We start from the raw sequence: 22126 nt of genomic DNA, 5'->3' as shown, positions 1-22126 counted from the left end.
TGGTGTTGATGTCATTACTATGGAGAATTTGGACACATTGGAATGAATTGTGAGAAAAATCACATGAGAAAAAGAGATACTACCAAAATATGTTTCATTTGTATAGAACTTGGTCATCTTGCCAAGAACTGTATGAATACTGGAAGAATTGAAGATGAAAAGAAGGCAAAAGTTGATAACAATAGAGAGCAAATGAGACAACAATGGATTTTTAAATCTTCTGAGAATACAAGTTTGAGCAATGATGATCAAGTCACTCAAGAATTGGATGAATCCACCATTTCCACTTGATTTCTCCAACGAGAACTAGAACTAGGATACTAAAGAAGACATCTAATATCAGTTCTAGTTGACAGAATGAAAGATCCATATTAGCATTCAAGATGCAATGGGATCACCAAGTAAGAGATGGTAGTCATTATCGAGTTACTATTCTACCAAGAAAGGTCAGGTTATACACTCTACCAAGCAAGGTTGAGAGTAACTAAGTTCTATATGGTTACCAAGTCATGGAAGACTATCGAGCATTTAATACAAGTGAAGTGGATGATAGTCTGTCACTTGAGCGAACAATTGTACCACACATTTATGGTGATCAAAAGGAGAAAAGTGAAATCAAGGTCATTTCTCACCACAAATTTTCTAGAGCTAATTGTGCAGAGTGATCTTCGGAGCATTCAAGCAATTTAAGTGAATTGTTATGAAAAGTTTTCGTATTCTCTCAAACCCTATCGAGCGAAGATGGCATCCACCACCAGCAAGTCAAAGAAAGGTTTAGATATGTTGGTTCAAGGTGTGGAATGGAAGGCACTAGATTTCAAGTTGACTCCTACAGTTGTAGAAACCCTAGATCCATGTGGAGCATACTCTCAAATCCCTCCCAAGGTATTGTTGACTAATAATATTCATTCACATTTCAAATGTACTATTCAAGATATTAGAAAATTAGAGATGGATGAATGTTTGAAGGAGTTATGCATTGATGGTGTGTTGAAACTAGAGCATCAACATCTCAAGGAAAAAGGTTTAACTCACTTTCCTCATATGCCGTGGGATTTCCAAGTAAAATGGATTAGGTTTATCCTTAGTCATGCACAATGGTAAGCTATGGTTGGATCAACCAATTTTGATAACCAAGAAGATGATCCATAGGATCTCTGGTCTTCCCATGTTGGCAAAAGTGAAAATAACTAAAACCTTAGGTTAGGTTGAACTGGAGAAGAAAACCTTACCCGAATGGGATGGAATGGTAATGAAGATAAGCTATGTAACTAACATGAAATTGAAGTTTGGCATTCATGTTATAGCTCACAAAATCTATAGTTCGAGTAGGTTGAATAGTTTATTTTGAGAAGTAATTGATTTAGCATACAAAGTGGTCAAAAACAACCTATCACTTGACCTTGTTGACCTACTTCTAAATTAGTTCAATAAGAACATGGAGAGCATCAGGGCTTCCAAGAATAACCCATGTAAGTTCAATTCACTATTGACTTGTTTTTTTTTTTTTATGTTCAAAAATTATTCCCATCAAAAGGTACTATAGTTTGGAGAAAAGATGTACCAATTCTTTATGAGATAAATGAATTTATTGTTGAAATGGGAGAGAATTATACAATCATTATGGACAACTACTTTGATGAATTTAAGAAAAAGATGAATAACAGATTTAGGATTCCAAAGAAGTTAGTTAAAGACCAAAAGATGATGTGTTCATGGTAGATAATGATAAAGTATATATTCAGGAAGTTAGGCCAAGAATTGCATGGGTAAAACCTCTAGGATATGAGGTGAAAATTGATGAAACCAAAGACATAATTGAGGCATTAATAAGTGAGCCTATTGATCCCAAGGCTACTTATTTTGGCATCTATACTGAGGAAAATTCTATAATTGAACTAGAATTCAAGCTTCCGCAGGCAGGTAACAAGGGCAAGAAGAGGATTGCCAAATTGAAAACCAGTTCCACTCTTCTGTTAACTAAAGGAAAAGGAGAGGATGAAGAAGCAGAAGATGAGGAAAATTTAGAAGAAGAGCCAGTGAAGAAGAAAGGTAAGGTAATCATTACCAAGCCTACAAAATCATCTATTGCTATGTTTACAAGTAGATCCTCCAAGTAGAAAGCAGATAAAGAAGGGGGAGACATAATCTTCAAGAGGTCTCTACCCACATTTGAGAAAAAGATAAAAGAATTAGAATCTGGATCTAGCATCACAAATTTCAAGGCACTAAAATATGAGACTAGTACTATAGATGAGTAGAACAAAATAGAAGATATATTAATATCTAAGATGGGTAAGTGGAAGTACTCACCTAACCAACAAGCTCAATAGATTCCTAATATTTTGATGGAAAAGATTAAGCCAAGATGGGAGCATGCCACACAAACTACAAAAGATATATATGAGTAGACCCTCAGGAAACTCATGTCAAATTTGGATGACAAGGAGGTGAAATAATCTTTGAAGAAAAATGAAGAAAAGTTAACTTTGAGATTTAACACTTATCTTATACTATTGAAGGATATTGAGCATGTTGTAAAGAATGCTACAAATACATGGATGAATGTCTATCTTCTTCACAAACTAAGTGATTTTGTAGTTAGTTTAAGTGATAAGGATGATGATGACGAGGAGAAAGATGAAGAAATTGATAATGAAGAGGTGACTCATTTTGATAATATAGATGATGAAGAGGAACAAGGGGAGGAAACTACCAAGGAAGAAGTGCAAGATGTTGAGGAGATTGACCTAGTAAAGATTGTTTTAGCCATCATAGCCTCACTTCCTCATTCTCCAAGAAAAATTTTGAAAACACCAAGCTTAGAGAAAGCTTTATTAGGATTGACAAACATTGAAAGTACAAGCACTCAAACAATCCTTGGAGTGGTCCAGCTCAGTACTACATTGATACAAGTGCCAAGCACTTCATCTATTGAGCATCAAGCTCTTCCCTCTACATCAATTTTGGCTACATTAGGTATTTCTTCTACTAGTATTTCAATGAGTGTAGTATCCACTTTTGCAATGAGTTCTACTATTTCTACAATTATTTCCATTCCTACTATGCAAGTAATAAGTGCAAGGACAGTTGAGACCAAGCCTCAACTGAGCACAATTTTTTTGAGAAAAGGAAAAGATAAAGAAGAAGATATAAATCTTGATGAGGAGATTGTCATTCCAAAATGGGACATCTCAAATCTAAATCTAGATCAAATCCATGTTTTTGGGAAAAAATTTCAAAAGAAATCCAAGTAGCAAAGGCTTAGGGAGGAAAGAAATAAGGAATTTAAAATAATTGAGGATACTTTAAGAATATTCTAGCAGAGGCTCTAGGCATAAAGGTTGATACTTCTCAACCAATTTTGTATCAGTTAGCAGAGGTAGTCCAGAAATATAATGAAGATTTAGATGGATAGAATAAATTTTCGTAGAAAGCCAAGAAAAATTTTGAGAATAAAGTTTTAGAACTTATTGCTCAAAAAATTTCCATTCATCAAGTAGAATTATCTACTATTCTAGGCTCTCTAGAGACCTCCTACATTAATGTATCTTTACTTTTTGGTAAACTATGTGATACATCAATTTTCACAAAAGAAATAAGAGATAAATTATCAAAGATTGATGAGGATCTCAAGGCAAGTGCACATCAATTGCAACTCGACCCGAGTTCAAGCTCTGTACACTTCAATAAGATCAGATTCTTGATAGATAAGTAGGCAAAATTTCTAAGAGAAGAGGCAAGAATAAGATCTACATTGATAGAAATTCAAAACATGATTCTCTCAAACATGGATGCACTGTAGAAGCACATTGCACATTCAAAAACACTGATCCATGAAAATAACTTCTCTATTGCAGACCATATGATTGAATTGTCAGTAGAAGTGCATATTGCATTGCACACATGTAAGGTTTTGCAAGAAAATTCAGACAAGACTTTGGTGCTTATCCTTAAGGTACATTCAAATTTCTTGTCACATTTTGGCATTACTATATAAATACATATAGCATAAATCTTTGGCATTATATGTCAAAAAGAGGGAGAAGATGTGAGAAGATGTAAGGAGAAAGGGTGAGAAGATTGAAAGATTGTAGAGAAAATGTATATTGTATAAAGGGAGAAGATGCATTCTATAAAGATGTATAGTACACTATATATTATGTATGGGGGAGCATTACCATGTACATAAATATATCTCGTACAAAACCAATTTTGAAAAATCTCAAAAATAGTATACTCTACCAAGTTGGAGAAAGATGTTTTTGTACATTCTTGAACTAATCCCAAAGGGGAGGATTATTGACATTCTAGTCGTGTTTTTTATTAGTGACATACACTTATTTAGATTGTAAGTATCTACCAAGCATATTATATAGTTAATAGTGTTAACCAAGCATTTTAGTTGCTACTGAGTTCTACAGTTGCTATCGATTCCTTTGAATAGATTTTAGTTGCTATGAATCTTACCCACTCTTTGCTCCATATTGTGATTGGTGCACCTATGAGCATCATGCCATGTATATTGAGTATTTTGTTAGCATGCAATCATATGTATATCTACATATTTGGGACCGTCATGGATGCATACTTATTTTTAATATATGCAGACGTAATGCTTGATTTGGCCTTTTGTGCATGCATACATGTGTGGGTAGGCTTATGAATATATACATGCATTTATGAAATGTAACAAGTATCTTGGAAAAGAAAACTTTTGATCATGCTATCATGCTATTGTTTGTTTATGTGTCCATGGCTTCAGATTTTGTGTATGCATATGTGGTTGATACTTGTAATAATGTGCATGTTAATGAAAAGGCATCATGGTGATTGATCTACCTATGTTGGGATAAAAATGAAGCATCATTTCTCTCCTTTCTTTGATTCTCTACATTTATGGAATAATGCTATCATGTTGTTTTAAAACTCATGCCTATGTAATATGAAATTCATGGCATGACACATGGTCTTTGATCCACCTTCTTGACATATGTAACTTCTATGAAATATTATGTTCACTTATCTTGTGCTTTATTGAATATTATTAAGCATGATGATCCACTTTATATATCATATACTCCAACCACTTAATAGGATAGATATGCTCATGTACCTTGATTTGAAATGCATATTTTGACATCATATTTTCCCTTGCATTCTTCTTCCTATAACATTTGGCACATGATAAGGTTTCTCTTGAAGTTTTTCTTGTGATAATGCAATACTTCTTAAATGTATGATGAAACAATTACTTGCTATAGCAATGATCCCTTAGCCCTACTTCTCTACCTCTAGTGTGTTCATCCTAAAACTACAATAGTAAAACTCTTTAGAGTTGGATTCATTCTATTCATTCATGATGAGGCATCTTCCAGCTAGCCTCACAACACTGATGTGTAGTACTGAGAGGGACCCGGTTCTTTCTCATAACTATTCTTACCCAAAATATCCCAACATGAAAGGGAGCTCAAAAGAGATACCTTCCTAAATTGCTCAATATTTTAAGCGAGGGAATTTATTGCATTAGAAATCTATAATCAACATCTTCTTCCTCCATATGGAACACACATTGTTAGATAAAAATATGGTACTTCTTTCTCTTCTTGCATGGTTCTTTTGATCATTTTGAACTTGTCTTGGGTGTAGCCAGCTGGATGTTGAACTTTTCATGAATGAATATATGTTTTCATGATTGTAAGATAAATTTGTAGGATATTAGACATTGCTTAGATATTTGCAGGATGTAACCCCCCTTTTCTCTTTTGAAACCCATATAGGTTTTGTAGTAGTTGGACACTAGAAAGATATAGGAGTCAAGTCAAAGGGTGAAACTCTTCAAGATCTTCACAGGAAATTTCTAGTACCCTACACTTCTCTCACTTTTATTTATGCATGTACTCATTTTTAGGATATACAATATATGGTTGGCTATGCTCATGGCCTATGTGAGCAAATTCATTTTATTTCATGACTACATTTTCTTTAGTGATTACTATATGCACTTTACATTATGTACACTTGATATTGCAATGAAATTATACACAATGTTCCATTTATATTTCTTGTTCTTCATTCCCCTTCAGTATGCTTCTTTACTTCAACTAGTTATACATGTAACTTTTCTTTTCAAGAAAAATGAACAAAGAATTCTAATCAAGATCACTTAATAATCACAAACTAGGATATGGTAGACAACCAATACAACTAGTAATTAGGCCTCTAACTAGCACCAAATGAATGAGCATGAAAAATGGTACCAATACCCAATTAGGCAAAATTGGTCAGATTTAGAAAGCAAGTGCTTGAATGTTTTCAACTCCTTGAAAGCCAACCATTCCAAAAAGTCAAGTTGTTTTTAAAACTCCCAAGTATCTGGTTTAGAGGTTAGATTGCCCCCCTCCAAAAAAATAAAATAAAATAAAACCAAAGTCATTTGCAATTCTTTTTGCCTCCAATTCCCTTATGGTCACATAGAGATGTCCTCTTAGGGCTCAAATGTTCTCCTAGGGTTTTGATTGTTTTTACAAAATTCCTTTTGAACCCTTTGGAGCATTGACCAAACTAACATCTTTCATAAGGTTTTGGAAATTGTATGGTGAAAATGCTAGTTTTGGCATGATTTGTGTCAAAATCCTTATCTACTAGTTTTTTTAGACCTACAAAGAAATTTTTGGAATATTTTGTAATTCCCAATGAATGAAAACCTAAAAAATCAAAAAATATATATAAAGCACATCTACATTCCCCAATTGGATTCAATGACTCATGATATTAAAATAAACAACTATAATTGGAGTATTCATGTTATGTCCTAATAGGCCCTATTAGGTTGTAATAGTCATAAGTAGTCACGTATTATGTAATAATAGGTCCTATTGGGTCCAAATAGGCATTATTAATCATGTTATGTCATAAAAGGCCATATTAGGTATTATTAGTTGAATGTTATGTCCTAATATGTCTTATTAGGTCATAATATGTGTTATTAGTCATGTTATGTCCTAATAGGTTATATTAGGTTGTAATTGGCATTATTAGTCATGTTAGGTCATATTACATCTTAATGGGTCATACTAGGTGTTAATAGGCCATATTAGGTGTTAATAGGTCCTATTAGGTCTTATATATTTTTAAAAATACACATGTACATCAAAATAAATTAAATGTATATGCATAGATAATAATAAAAATTGTACATCTAAAAATGATCATAAATTAGGCAAGAGTCTATAGCACAATGGTAACTTGTGAGCCTCTAATCGGAGAGGTCTTAGGTTTGAATCTACTAGAGTTTAACACAATTATAATTAATCTCAAAAAATAATAATTATTAATCTAGACTTTGGCCCATTACTGATTTTTTTTTTTTTAAAGAACATAAATTAATTTCACATCTAAATATCTAAAACATTTAAACAAATGCACACAATTAAATACATATTTAAACATCTAACTAGAGGTATTTTCAAAAGACTATGATGTTGCAAATTAAATACATCTTCAGAGAGAGAGAGAGAGAGAGAGAGAGAGAGAGAGAGAGAGAGAGAGAGAGAGAGAGAGAGAGAGAGAGAGAGAGGGTTTTATTTTTTATTTCTAGACCTAGGGTTTTTATTTTTTATTTTTTGTCCACCTAGGGTTTTTGTTTTTTATTTTCTAAACCTAATGATTTTTCTAACTACAGTTTTAACTATTACTTTCCAAAGTTTTTTAACTATTATTGTGAAAAACTATCTAATAAAATTAAAAAAACTTCTGATCTAAAATGAAATTGATACGACGTAAAAATATTATAATGCAAACATAAAAACTAATAAAGAATTCAAAAAAAAAAATTAATTATTCATTAAAAAGATACAAAAATGGAAGAATATTGTGTACTCGGTATGTTGGATACTTGAAGGAGGTAATAAATGTTGTTGGGAAGCTGATGAAAGCTACAAATGTTACTATATTTTCTCTAAGGCCTAGGTTACATGAAATTAGTGGAAGAAAATGGTGAAAATGATAGTGAATCGCCAAAATTTAAAAGAAAATTCTAGCTTTGGGGTCTTCGCACAAGGGTCTCCCCTTCATATGAAAACCCTTGTGTAAGGATCTAAATGTGAAGGCCCCTACACAAGGTCTTCGCTTGAAGGTCTAAGGGATCTTCATGTGGAAACCCCTAAAAAAATTCCCAATTCGTTTAAGTTTTCTTCGTGAAAAAAATTGGGAACCATTATTGTGGGCTCACCCACTTGCACTTTACATTAAATGATTTCCAACTCAACAATGATAAGTTTTAATTTTTACCTTCTCTATAATTTATTTTATTTATGTTAATTTAAATGTAATAAACATTATATTCCTACCATATTCTAACTATTAGTTTAGGTATAAAATATTTTACATTTTATATCATTTTTTAATTTCAAGGAATTCAAGAAAAATAGTATTAAAATTGTCAACAAGAATAATGACTTCAATTATTAAAAAATGGAAGAAAAAAATATAAACTATCTTTTACTTTTGTTATTTGAAAAATAAGTAAGATAAAAAATTAAAAATTTAACCTTTCAATGGGTTTTATGAGGTTAATCTCATCCCTTCCTCTCTTGAGGTTCTAGTTATTTGGGAAAACCCATAAATTGGATAGTGGAAATGCAACTTTAATGGAGCTTCTAAAGGAAATCCATGACCCTCATGGATAGGATTTATAATCAAAGATGACAATGGAGACCTCATAGCATTAGGGGGGAAAGCCTTCAGAATGGGACCAATAATGTAGCAGAAGAAGAAGAAGCTTTGCTGGCAATTAGACCATCCAATAAACTAGGGGTTACCAAGTTGTATGTGGAGAATGACTCACTCATCAACATTCATGTCATCATAAAAGGTACCATGGAGGATTCACACCTACAAAATTACACTACCAACATTAATCAAGTAGTGACCACCCTAGAGGATTTTAGAATTACTAACATTAAACGAGTGGGTAACATTGAAGCAGATATAATGTCTAACCAGGTACTAAATCTCAACATGTTTGAAGTAGTCATAGAAATTTCAAAAATGTATATTAGCATGATGTTTTTTATTAAAACTCCTAGACCCGAATTGAAAGAGGACACATCCCAAAATCTCATTAATGAGCACGAAGTTAAGTTTTTTGTATAGTGTGTTGCATGTATGAGAGAAAAGGTGGATGTGATAGGCATTTATGGCAACATAATTTTCCACCCTAGCTATAGTTTTTGTTATCTTCTCAAGCCCAGTTTATCAGGTATTTCTTGGTTTGATTGAGGAAAATTGAAAAGTATTTTAATAGAGTGAGTGTTCACCCTAACATGTAATAATAAATTGAATCCATTCCATTGGGTGGCTAGAAAAGCCAGAATGGAGAACATGTTCAATTTTGTGCATCCCCAACTCATGAATTTTATGGAGTTACTACTAGGGAAGATGGTCTTACTGGTAGAAAATAGGCATCAAATGAACATAAATGTATATTCAATGATAATTATATAGGTCCTACAAATTGGTGAGTCCAAGCACATAATGTTCTAAAAAATTTAACCATTTTAGTTCCAGGATGAGGACTCCATTTTAAAAGAAAAAGAAATGGGAATTGAAAAAATCCCATGTACTAAACTTGCCCCTTTTGTGTTGTGTTTTGTTGAGAATCAAAGACACTAGAGATTTGGGCATGCCACAAAGCTAGGATTGGTTTCCCTAAAATTCGTAATTATGCAACACATAATTTATCAAGACATTGAAAAAATGAAGGTAATAGCAGGAACCAAGTAGGTATGAATTAGACTGAGACTAAATTGAATACAATGATACTAGAGTGCATTGAGGGCTTTGTTCTGCCAACCCTAAGGTGAATCTTTCTACTTCTGATCAGCCAATGGGTTCGGGTGTAGAAGATAGTAGTATCTTTTATGGCTTTTTGTTCAATTTGATAAGTTTCTTGTTGAGCTTCTAGTAAGTGAAAAATGCCCTATTATGCAAAATGTTGGCATAATTGCTTCCACAACAAGGCATGGCCAAAGGATTAATTTTTTGGTCTAAATGTTGTTATCTTCTTCCTAGAGGTTAGTGATTAAAAATTTCCTTCAGATCTTCTCATGGCTCCAGTGAAATATTTTGTTGAGACAACAAGGCAAGTAGGATTATAATGAGATTTATAGTTTATGTTTTACCTCACCTTTATGGTTAATAAGTTAAGGTAGTTAAGGGCTTTTATTGTATAGAATCATACTTTTAGGTATGGATACATGTGTTGTATGGGCAAAGTTTATTTGGGTGATCTTATCAAGGAGGATTATGGTTTCATAAAGTTTTAAACATTTATGTTCCTACTCCAATATCTCCATTTTGCCAAAGGATTAGTGAAGATGGTCATTTTTTCTTTTCATGAACAGATGAGTTATGGGCAAGAATCCATCTAAGAAGTTTACACAACTAGTATTCTAGTGTTAAGGCTTCAAAGCTTAATAGTTGTGGCTCTTTTTTGTAATCTCTAGTTTATTGTATCTGTGTGTACATCTTTGTAAAGTATAGTAGCATAATCATAATATTAAGTTTTCAAGACTAGTTCAATGTTAGGGTTTGTTTTGAATGGATTCTCACAATAATGACTCCTTTGTAGCATCTTAGTAGCCCTCTTTTTGTACTTACATTATGTAATGATCTTTTTATTTAAATAAAACTATTCCTATTACCAAAGTAAAAATTTAGAACTTAGTTTTTAATGTGTTCTCATAAGGTTATAAATAAATAAGACTTTTTTAATAAAAAACATCATTAGTAAAATAATTTCTATAAATGTTAATTTATAAATTTTCATAAAATCTATTTATGAATAGTATAATTAGGAAATAAAATTAATAAAATTGTATTTATGTAATATATATTAATCTTTTTTTTTTAATATTAAATTTATACTATTAGCAGTTATAAATTAATAATAAAATTAGTTAATACAATTAAAATAGAAAAACAAAAAAAAAAATTAAAAATATCTATCTACATAATTATAATTATCGTTCTACCCTCTTCTACAACAAGAGTTATTTGTAACATGAGTCTTGCCATTGTCAATAGTTCAAAAATTGGCTTCTATAGTAGGGAGGGGGCGTGTTAGATAAAATGTCTTTAAATTTTTCTCATGAAAATACCAAGTCATCTAGACTAGATCTTTCTAATCAGAATCATGATGTTTAAATTCCTTATGGATTTTTCCACAACTACAACTCTTTCTTGCAAAGGTTGGCAGAGTCAATTCTTGTTATTTATTGTAACTTTTTGTCTAGCCATTTTTGTTGGTCCATAGAATGCTAATTATACTAAGAGTGGGTGTCAGTATAGTCTCAGTTAATAAAAACTTTCACCTTTTACCAATCTGTGATGTTCTTCTAGTTGCTTAAGCATTCATGAGATAAATAATATAACCATGCAAGATAGAAAGGAATTCACATATAACACCAATTTATCTCCTAGAAACCTAATTAGGGTAAAAACCACAATGTGATCTGATGCTCAAAAATCTTGCACCCTTCTAGAGTGTGTCTGACTAAGAGCTTATCCTTGTTAAAACATTACAATGACACTATCAAGCGCCACCCAGTCAAGGGATTTGAGAGAGACTTGTTAGAGTATTTACAAAATTAAAGGTAGCCTAATTAGAGGATTTGAACATAGGTGAATGAGTAACCTAGACAAGGGATTTAATACAAAAGACTTGCTAGAGTCCACCATCAATGGGATTCATTGTTATAATGGTAAGAGATCTATTACCCCAACTAATATTATTACCACAAATTGATGTAGATGATGAACAAGGTCAGATAATAGAGTAATGGAAGGTGTGTAGAAGAATTGGATCAATTGGTATATTTTCATTGATGTCAAGCCTATTGACGTACTGATTTATGTAGTTTCTATATCATTTGAAGAATGTAATGTTGAGTAAATAAATGGTTGGTAAAGATAGAAGAAGAAATGAAGAAAAGATGGTAATTGTGTGAGATTAAATGGGAAACTATTGAATTAGTCTTTGACAATGTATTATTGGTTTGAATGTTTTACATGATTTGATGAAGTGTTAGAATGATGTACAAGTAACTTTATATTGGTTGATAATAATGGAATGAATTTATGAAGTGAAAAGACAAGGAATAAGTATGTGCTACTGTGCTAGAAATGGCAGTCGGTAAGTAAACATTTTGTTTAATTGGAGTACACCAAAATGTATTTGTATATTGTGTATGTTCTGAAATATATTATTACCAAGAACATAGTGTTAACTGAGTAAACACTCTTATAAGAGGAAATGAATTTAGTCAATTTAAAAAGAACACAAGTTAGTAAAGTAGAACAATTTTAGAAAAATAAATTGAAGGGCAACATCAAGTAACTATCTAGATTATTCTAGAGGATTCCAATGAGGGAACTGTTAGCATAAATTCTGATGATATTCCTATGGGGGAGTATACTAGCATTGTTGGAGATAGGATTCCAATCTCGTGTGTGGCATTTATGACTATGTTTGTCATTGATATCAACATATTGGTCATTTGGTAAAGACTGACAGAGAAATAGATAGAGTTTGAGGTCACGTAGTTTGAAGATTGAAAACAAGGTTATGCACACTTGAGAACATGTTCTATAAAGTTTCCTAATGATGTAGTTAGGTGTGCATGCAAAAACTCAAAGATAGTGGATAGTTAATCAAGATTTATAGAAGATAGTGTTCATATTGAGTTACTAGTTGAGCAATTGTTGATGTTTTGGTTATATCTCCTAACAAAGATAGGATTTGGTTAAGCAAGGTTGTACAAAGGTAGAACACAAACAAAAGATGATGTGGTTAAGTAAGAAAGGTTGGATGTTATAGGTGTCAAGAGTTATGAAGTATTTGAACCAATAATTTGGTTTTAATTATGAAAAGATGTAATATTGTAATATAACATGTAAATATAATATCTTAAGGTGGTCCTATATTATTACTGTAAATTGAGAAAGCCCCAAGGATGGCTCAAAATTTTATTCTAGGACTTGGTATAATGGAAAGATTATTTCCTTGTGGTGGAATTGTGATTTAGTGATGAGATGGTATAATGTGATTATGCAAACATGTATGTGAGATCCATTGAACCCGATATTGAATATATTTTGATCAGAGAAATGTTTGTTGCAGTTCAGGAATGGTGAGTTGACAAAGAGGCTGTATTTGGAAAAAATGTTATCGTGGGAAGTTGTTTGCTTGCATTATTTTGAGAAGGATAGTACTAAGGCTAGTTGGATAGTGAGTTTGGTGATCTTTCCCTGAAGTTGTTTGGAGAGTGGGTTCTTCTATCTTCCACAACTCCTAATAGGATTGGAATCTCTTAACAATGATTCAAAGTCTCCAAATAGGGATTGATATGTACTGAATGTATTTTATTGACTCCTAACAAGGTTCATCCTCTTACAAGGAACTTATATATTGGTACATCATTTTGTGAGTCCATCCCCACTAGGTTTTCCCTCTAATCAAGGGTTTCCCTAGTTAACAAATCTGGTGTTATTGTGTATGGTAATTTTTTTATGGTTGTTGCATCTATTGTTTACATGTTTTGGATTTAATAAGGATATCAAAAAAAAATTTAATCGTATAATTGATTATCTTGTTGGAATTTACTTTCTAACATTTGGTATTAGAGCATCAAGTCCTTGAAGGAAAAGCTTAATAGCTTAAGGAGATCTATAGCGATTAATCATTTCATGGAAGAAACTTTGAAGTTTGATGGAGTTAACTATGACAATTGAAAGAAGAATATGAAGACACATTTTCTATGCATGGATCTAGGATATTGGTTGATCACAAAGAGAAAGAAGGATGTGGTTGATGAAGATAAGATTGAGTCTTGTACTAAAGGTCAAAGAGATCTTTAATATGCTTTCTAGACAAGCACTTTTGACAGCTCTTCCTAAATATAAGTATAGTGAGGTAAAATATTTAAATTTAGCTCATGAGATTTGGAAATTTATGGAATCTACATTTGAAGGTGATAATCATGCTAGAAAGGTTATATTCTAGAATTGGATATATTTATTTCAAGAAGCTAAAATGATGGAAGATGAGTTTGTAAGAAGTTACTTTGGTAGAATATTAGAGATTGTTGTAGGAATTAAGGCTTCTAATAGAAAGAAGGATAAAGATGAAATTATTTGGAAGATATTGAGAACTTTTACATCTACATATTAGAAGACAACATAGATGATTGAACTTTTTATCCCTTACACAAGAAAATTCACAAGAGAGACTCTTCCTCAAAGATTGGGATCAACTGAGATAGGAATGAGACAAAGTGAAGAATTGCCTAGAATTGAGACTAGTTTTGGTGCATTAAATGTTTGACCTACATTGACAAGAAGTTCTAGTATAAGTGGAGATTATTCTAGTAGCAGCTGAGAAAAATAAGACAAGGATAAGAATATTAAGGAAGGACTTGCCCTTATTATCTAGAGAGAACCTAAAGGTACAAAAATCTTTAAATGTTGGACATGTAATGAGTATGGTCATTATTCTTCTAAATTTCCTTAGAGAGAAAGAAAGTATAAGAAAAATCCTTATGAGCCAAGGAAATTTCTATTTTCTAATGATGAGGAATTATATGCTCATGTGGAAATATTTTTTAGTGAAAGTGATGAAATAGGATTTGTTTCTATTAAGGAAGAAAGTCTTGAAAACAAACAAGTTAGAGAAGAAAGAACATTAGTATCACAAGTTGAAAAGAATAAATATGATTGGATTATTGATAGCAATTTTTCTCATCGTAGTAATGGAGATATGAACAAATTCATTTAATTTAATAGCTATGATGGTGGAATAGTTGGAGCTAGAAACAATGCAGTCAGTCATATTAAGGAAAAAGGATCTATTACTCTTGATGGAAAGACTAACACTGATGATGTTTACTTTACTAATGGTTTGAAAGATAATATTTTGAGTGTTGTACATCTAGTTGACAAGGGATGTCATTTTCAATTCATAGAGAAGACATGCATTATCAAAGATAAAGATGGTAAGTTGATTGGTATTGGTCCAAGGACAAGAGGTAATGTTTTTCAGTTGAATCCTACTGAGATGACATTTTTAGTTCTTAAGGTGGATGAAATTTATTTATGACATAAGAGGCTTCATCATATAAACTTTGATAACATTGTGAAGATCAATATTGTTTTTTATGTTAGAGATTTTCCTAAAATTGTGAAACCTACTACCATGGTATGCAAGGAATGTGCTATGGTAAAGTGAAAAAAAAGTTAATTTCCAAGTAAGAAATCTACTACCTCTATGAAGTTGGAGATTGTAGACATAGATTTGAGTAGTTTTACAAAGGCAAGATCTTTCTAAAAAGAAAGGTATTTCATCATTTTTATTGATGGTTTCACTAGAACAATGTGGGCAACATTTCTTATAGAAAAATATGAAACATTTGATAAGTTTAAGAGATTTAGGAATAGAGTTGAAAATTAATGTGGATTAATAATTAAATGTTTGAGATATGATAGAGGAGGAGAGTTTACTTCAAATGAGTTTAACAATTTTTTTGAAGTAAATGACATTAAAAGAGAACTTGTAGCCCTATGACACCTAAGAATAATGTTATAGAAGAGAGGATATATAGATCTATAATAGAGGCAAAAAGAGATATGATATTTGAGAATAATGTGGCAAAGATATTCTAGAGATAAGTAGTAAATAGAGTAGTATACACTATGAACTGAATACAAATCAGACAAAGTACTTGTAAGACTCCTATGAACTTTAGTTTGGACATGCACCATCAGTTAAGTTTTCAGGATCTTTGGAAGTAAATGTTACATTAAGATAGATGATTACATTGGAAATTTTGGTTCAAGAAGTGATAAAGGCATGTTTCTTTGTTATTCATTGAAGGATAAGGCTTATAGATGCTTTAATCAAATAACTAAAGTTATTTTTGGGAGAGAAAATGTTTGAATGGATGAGAAGTTTAGAATTCATGAATGAATGCTTAATTACAATTATGATGAAGATATTGATCCAAGGGCTAACTAAGAGAATTTTGAGTTACTTTATGAGACTAATACTGATCTATAGAATGAGATACAAGTTGTGGAATAGAGAGAAGAACCTAGGACTAAACTTAGAGTATAAGTTAGAATTGAACCAATGACACCTAATAAAATTTTGATAAAAAATCTATTAATTTTATGATAAGTTATATTGTTAATTAGTATCAAAACACTTAGTCATAATGGAAAGATAGTAGTAACCGAGTTTCTAGTCTACAGTGTTAATCAAGCCCATAAAGGAACCAAGAAAATAGTGTTAACCTTTCAAACAATGTCAACTAAATTGCAGTGTCAACTGAGTTGATAGTTCACACTGAGTTGACAGTGTCTACCAAACTCCAAAGAGAACTGAGTCAGAAGAGTCTTCCAGAACAATAAGTAAGCTAGAAGAATAGTGCAAACCAAGTTAGAGGTATCTACCAAGTGATTAGTATGAATCAAGAATCTAGTATTAATCAAGTGCCAGAGTTATCCAAGGTGACACTAGTGCTCGAGTATCTTTAACATCACCCAAGTAAGTAATTGGACCCGAGTTTCAACACTAAGCCAACTTGGTGATTGTTTTTGGAAATGATTATGGTGTATCTGACATATGCAAGAACTATTTGGATGGATATAAGTATAAGATGTTTTGGTTATCAAAATATATAACTAAGTTGAAGAACATTGTATAAGCGAATATGGCAGAATAGATTGTCTAGAAGGATACAAGCAACACAAGAAAAGGAAGGGACTCATCTATCACAATTAGGTGATCATTTTTACTTAAAAGGATCTTCATCATAAATCATAGTTGCATTTCAAAGATCAATCCATTAATTCATCCTAACAGGTGCATTAGTCCCAAATCCCCTAACAGGGTGGACCTAACAGTCACTTGTAGAAACTCCTAAGAAAGTGCATACTTAATTCTATTGTATAAATCCATTCACAAGGTGGATCTAACAATCCTTATTACTCTTAACTGGTTAAGATCATCAAAAGTGATCAATTATAAGCCTTAACAAGCCAAATTTATTACTACAGTAGTGAAGCATTATAGGTATCATCCCCACCCCATTTTTACCTTCTACTTTGAGGGTTTTTGGGTCACCAAATATTGTGTTATGGTGTTGTTACTTTACAGCTTTATGTTTCTTGCATGCAAGTAGATTAGAAAACTTAATAAAGTGGATTAAAGAAGTTTAAGTGGTTCCTAATTCACCCATCCCTCCCCCCATTAGTCACCTAGTTTTCCTTAAATTTCCAACAGAACCACCATGTTGATTAGATTACAAGAAGCAAAGAAAAAGGAGTAATTAAAAGAAATAAAGTACATGAAGAATGAAATTTGATTTCTCAAAATTGAACCTAAAAGTGTTGATGAAGCTAGTAAAGGTGATTTTTGGATTAAAATAATGAAAGAAGAATTAGATCATATTGAAAAGAATAACACTTGGGAATTGGTTCCTATACCTAAGGATAAAGACATTATTGGAACTAAGTAGGTTTTTAGAAATAAGATGAATGAACAAGGTGAGGTTGTAGGAAATAAAGAAAGACTAGTATGTAAAGGTTATTCACAACAAGAAAGCATTGATTATGAGGTAACATTTTCACCTATTGCTAGAATAGAAGTAGTTCAAATGTTGTTGGCATATGCAGCTAACAAAAAATTCAAAGTATATCATATCAATGTCAAATCAACATTTTTGAATGGAGAACTTGAAGAAGAAGTTTACATTGAGCAACCTAAAGGTTTTCCTTTGAATGAGGAAGGAGATATGGTTTGTAAGTTGAAGAAAGCATTGTATGGATTAAAACAAGCACCTAGAGCATGGTATGCAATATTGGATAAGTATTTGGAAAAATTGAGATTTGCTAAAGGTACTATAGATAGTAATTGTATTTGAAGGAAACAAAAAAATGGATTACTAATTGTTGAAGTGTTTGTGGATGACATAATCTTTGGAGGTGATGATGAAGTCAGTGAAGAATTTACAACAGAAATAAATAAAGAATTTGAGATGAGTATGATTAGTGAGATGAAGTATTTCTTGGAATTGAAGATTATTCAGAATAATGGTGATATCTTCATATCTTAAAATGAGTATTTGAAATATTTGTTTAAATGATTTGGTTTAGAAACTTAGAAACCTATTCAAACACCTATGTAATTGGTCACACATTATCTAGAAAAGATGAAACACCTATTGTTGAACAAAAAATTATAGGTCTATGATAGGAGGATTACAATATCTAACACGTACTATATTAGATATAGCTAGTGTAGTTGGTATTGTGGCAACATTTCAAGTTGATCCTAAAGAATCACATTATGCAGTACTGAAAAGAATTTTTAGATATTTGAAGGGTGCACTTGATTTTGGATTATGGTATGATAGATAAAATGACTTTATCTTATGTGCATACACTAATATGGATTGGATGGGCAATGTGGATGATAGAAAAAGTAAAAGTGGTGGAGCATTTTTCTTAGGAGGAAGATTGATTTCTTGGCTAAGCAAGATACAAGATTGTATTTCAGAGAGAATGGTAGACGCAGAGTATGTAGAAGCAACAAATAAAAGTAATTAGATCATTTGGATGAAATAAATGTTGAAGGAATGGGGGAAATTACCCCCTAAATTATCTCGTGAAATTGATGACCTTGTTGATTGGGATAGAACTCTTTGTTGAGCTCTCACTTTTGTATCTCTTGTTGTCTTAATAAAAATTTCAGCCCTCTTTTAGTAGAAACAAATGTTAAAGGACAATGGAATTGAGTTTATAGAACCTATTATCACAAATTTTGATAACAAGAGTTCATTGAGTATGTCAACTAATCTTGTTTTATATTCAAAGATAAATAATATATCTATATCACTATTTGAGAGAGAAAATTACAGAGAAAGATATCAAATTGGAAAAAGGAGAAGATAAAAGATATATTTACAAAATCTTTGTTGAAGGATACTTTTGAGTACTTGAGAGCTATGCCCAAGGCTAATTTTGAGTAGTTGATGTAATGATTGTATTAGTCTAGTGGTAGTAGAGCACTATTCTTTATCTAGATTGGATTCTTGATGCTTCCTCTATGGGGGAGTATCTTTCTTTGAGCTAAGTCATGAAGGACTCTTGATAACTGCTTATTACATATCTTATGTATTTGAATTGACATAATAATGTATTTTTCATTGATATTAATGGAGGAAAGTAGAAAATAAAAAACATTTTTTGATATGAATGTTTGTAGAGAAAACATTCTTATATATTGATGTCAACAAGGGAAGAATATCTATGAGGGAGAGAAGTTCTAGTGAGAGAGGTTTGACTGATGAAGAGGATTTGAAAAGGATTGATGAAGAGGATTTGAAAAGATGCTAATATATGAGGGATATTAACACCTTCCTTATGCACATTGGTTACAGTACAATAGATATTCATGGTCAACACAAATGAGGGAGCAGATGGAACAGAGACATTTGGTATTCATGGAACTTAGATGTTTTTCATCTATGTTGGCATCAATGCCAAAGGGAAAGATTGTTAGCATGAATTTTGATGATATTCCTATGAGAAAGTATCCTAGCATTGTTGGAGACATGATTCAAAGGTTGTGTATTGCATTCATGACTATGTTTGCCATTGATGTTAACATGTGCTGGTCATTTTGTGAAGACTAACAGAGCAATAGATAGATGTTATGTAGAGTTAAGGATGTATTCTACAAATTTTCCTGAGCATGTGGTTAAGTGTGCATGTATAAAATCAAAGACAATGGACAGTTATGCAAGATTTATTGAAGACAATGTTCAGACAGAGTTAATCATTGAGCAGTTGTTGATATTTTGATTATATCTCCTAATAGAAATAGAATCATGTTGAGTGAGGTTGTAAAAAGGTATAATACAATCTAAAGATTATTTCTTTGAGTAAGAAAGGTTAGATGTTACACGTATGAATATTTATGAAGTCTGTGAGCTGACAGTTTGGTTGTAACTGTGAAAAGATGAAATTTTTTAATGTAACATGTAAATATAATATATTATGGTGATCATATATTACTGATGATTTACTTGTGTTGGATTTTTATTTAATGATTAGATGGTATAATGCAAGTATGAAAACTTCTATGTGAGATCTAGTATACCTGATATTGAATATCTTTTGATTAGAGATGAATTTGGTGCAGTTGAGGCACAATAAGCTAACAAAGAGACTCTATTTGGAAAAGATGTCTTCGTGGATAGTTGTTTACTTTTATTATTCTAAGAAGGATAGTACTAAGGCTAGTTGGACAATAAATTTGGCAGTCTTTCCCTGAATTTTTTTCGACATTGTGTCCTTCTGTCTTCTACAACTCCTAAAAGGGTTAGAATCTCGTAACAGGGATTCAAAGTCTCCTAATAGGGACTGTTATGTATTGAATTTATTTTATTGACTCCTAATAGGGTTCATCCTCTTACAAGGAACTTGGATATTAGTACATCTTTTTTTGGGTACCATCCCAACCAAGGTTTTCCCTTTGATCACAATTTTCCCTAGTTAACAAATCTGGTGTTATTGTGTATGGTAATATTTATATGGTTGTACCTACTATTTACATGTTTTGGATTTAATAATATATGGAAAGTTTTTTTAATGAGATAATAGGTTCAAGCATGCCCCCCCAACTCTCATTTATCTTGGTGGACTTTACTTTCTAATATTTTCTATGTAAACATGAGGTCCTTGAAGGAAAAGCTTAACAGCTTAAGGAATTCTATGGTTAGTAATCATTTCATAAAAGAAATTTTGAGGTTTGATGGAGTTAACTATGATAGTTGAAAGGAGAAGATGAAGACACATTTTCGAAGTATGATTCTGGGATATTGGCTGATCGCTAAGAGAAAGAAGGATGTGGTTTGATGAAGTTAAGATTGAGTCGTGTATTGTAGGCCAGAGAGATTTGTTTATGTGTAATATGCTTGCTAGAGAAGCACTTTTGACAGCTCTTCCTAAAAATGAGTATAGTGAGGTAAAATCTTTAAATATAGCTCATGAGATATGGAAAGCTTTAGAATCTATGTTTGAAGGTGATAAGCATGCTAGAAATTTTAGATTGTAGAATTGGATATGTTTATTTCAAGAAGCTAAAATGATGGAAGATGAATCTGTAAAAAGTTACTTTGGTAGAATATTAGATTTTGTTGTAGTAATTAAGGATTTTGATGGAAAGAAGGATGAAAATGAAATTATATGGAAGATCTTGAAAACTTTGACACCTACATATAAGCAGACAACACATATGATTGAACATGTTATACCTTGCACAGAAAAATTCACAAGAGTGACTCTTCTTGGGAGATTAGAATTAGTTGAGATAGGAATGAAACAAAGTGGAGAACTACCTATAATTGAGACTACTTTTCATGCAATAAATGTTTGACTTACATTGACAAGAATTGCTAGTACAAGTGGAGATTATCCTAGTAACAATCGAGGAAAATCAGAATAAGACAAGAAGATTGAGGAAGGATTTTCCCTACTTATCCAAAGAGAACCTAAAGGTACAAAAATATTTAAATATTGGACATGTAACGTGTATGGTCATTATTCTTCTAACTGTCCTAAGAGAGAAATGAAGTATAAGAAGAAGCCTTATAAGAAAAGTAAATCTTTATTTTCTAATGATGGGGAATGAGATGCTTGTGTGGAAATATTTTTCAATGAAACTGAAGATGAAAATGATAAAATATGATTTGTTTAGATATTAAGGAAGAAAGTCCTAAAAGATAAGTTAGAGAAGAAAGAGCATTAGTATCACAAGTTGAAAAGAATAAATTTGATTGGATTATTGATAGTGTTTGTTCTCTTCATATGACTAGAGATATGAACAAATTCATTGAACTCAATAGCTATGATGGTGGATTAGTTAGAGTTGGAAACAATGCAGTCAATCATATTAAGAGATAAGGATCTATTACTCTTGATGGAAAGACTAAAACTGATGATGTTTACTTTGTTGATGGTTTGAAACATAATCTTTTGAGTGGTGGACAACTAGTTAACAAGG

General features: G+C 31.8%; 1 pseudogene; it reads left to right on the top strand.

Annotated features, from left to right (window-relative positions):
* The window catches only part of LOC149569238 (uncharacterized), a 47014-nt pseudogene that overhangs the window by 8947 nt on the left and 15941 nt on the right, over nucleotides 1-22126 (top strand).

The sequence above is a fragment of the Cupressus sempervirens genome, chromosome 3 (assembly GCF_028749045.1).
Source record: "Cupressus sempervirens isolate cs-2001-9-10 chromosome 3, ASM2874904v1, whole genome shotgun sequence".
Classification (NCBI taxonomy): domain Eukaryota; kingdom Viridiplantae; phylum Streptophyta; class Pinopsida; order Cupressales; family Cupressaceae; genus Cupressus; species Cupressus sempervirens.
Note: the sequence above shows the minus strand (reverse complement) of the source record. Positions and strands in the feature narration are given on the sequence as shown.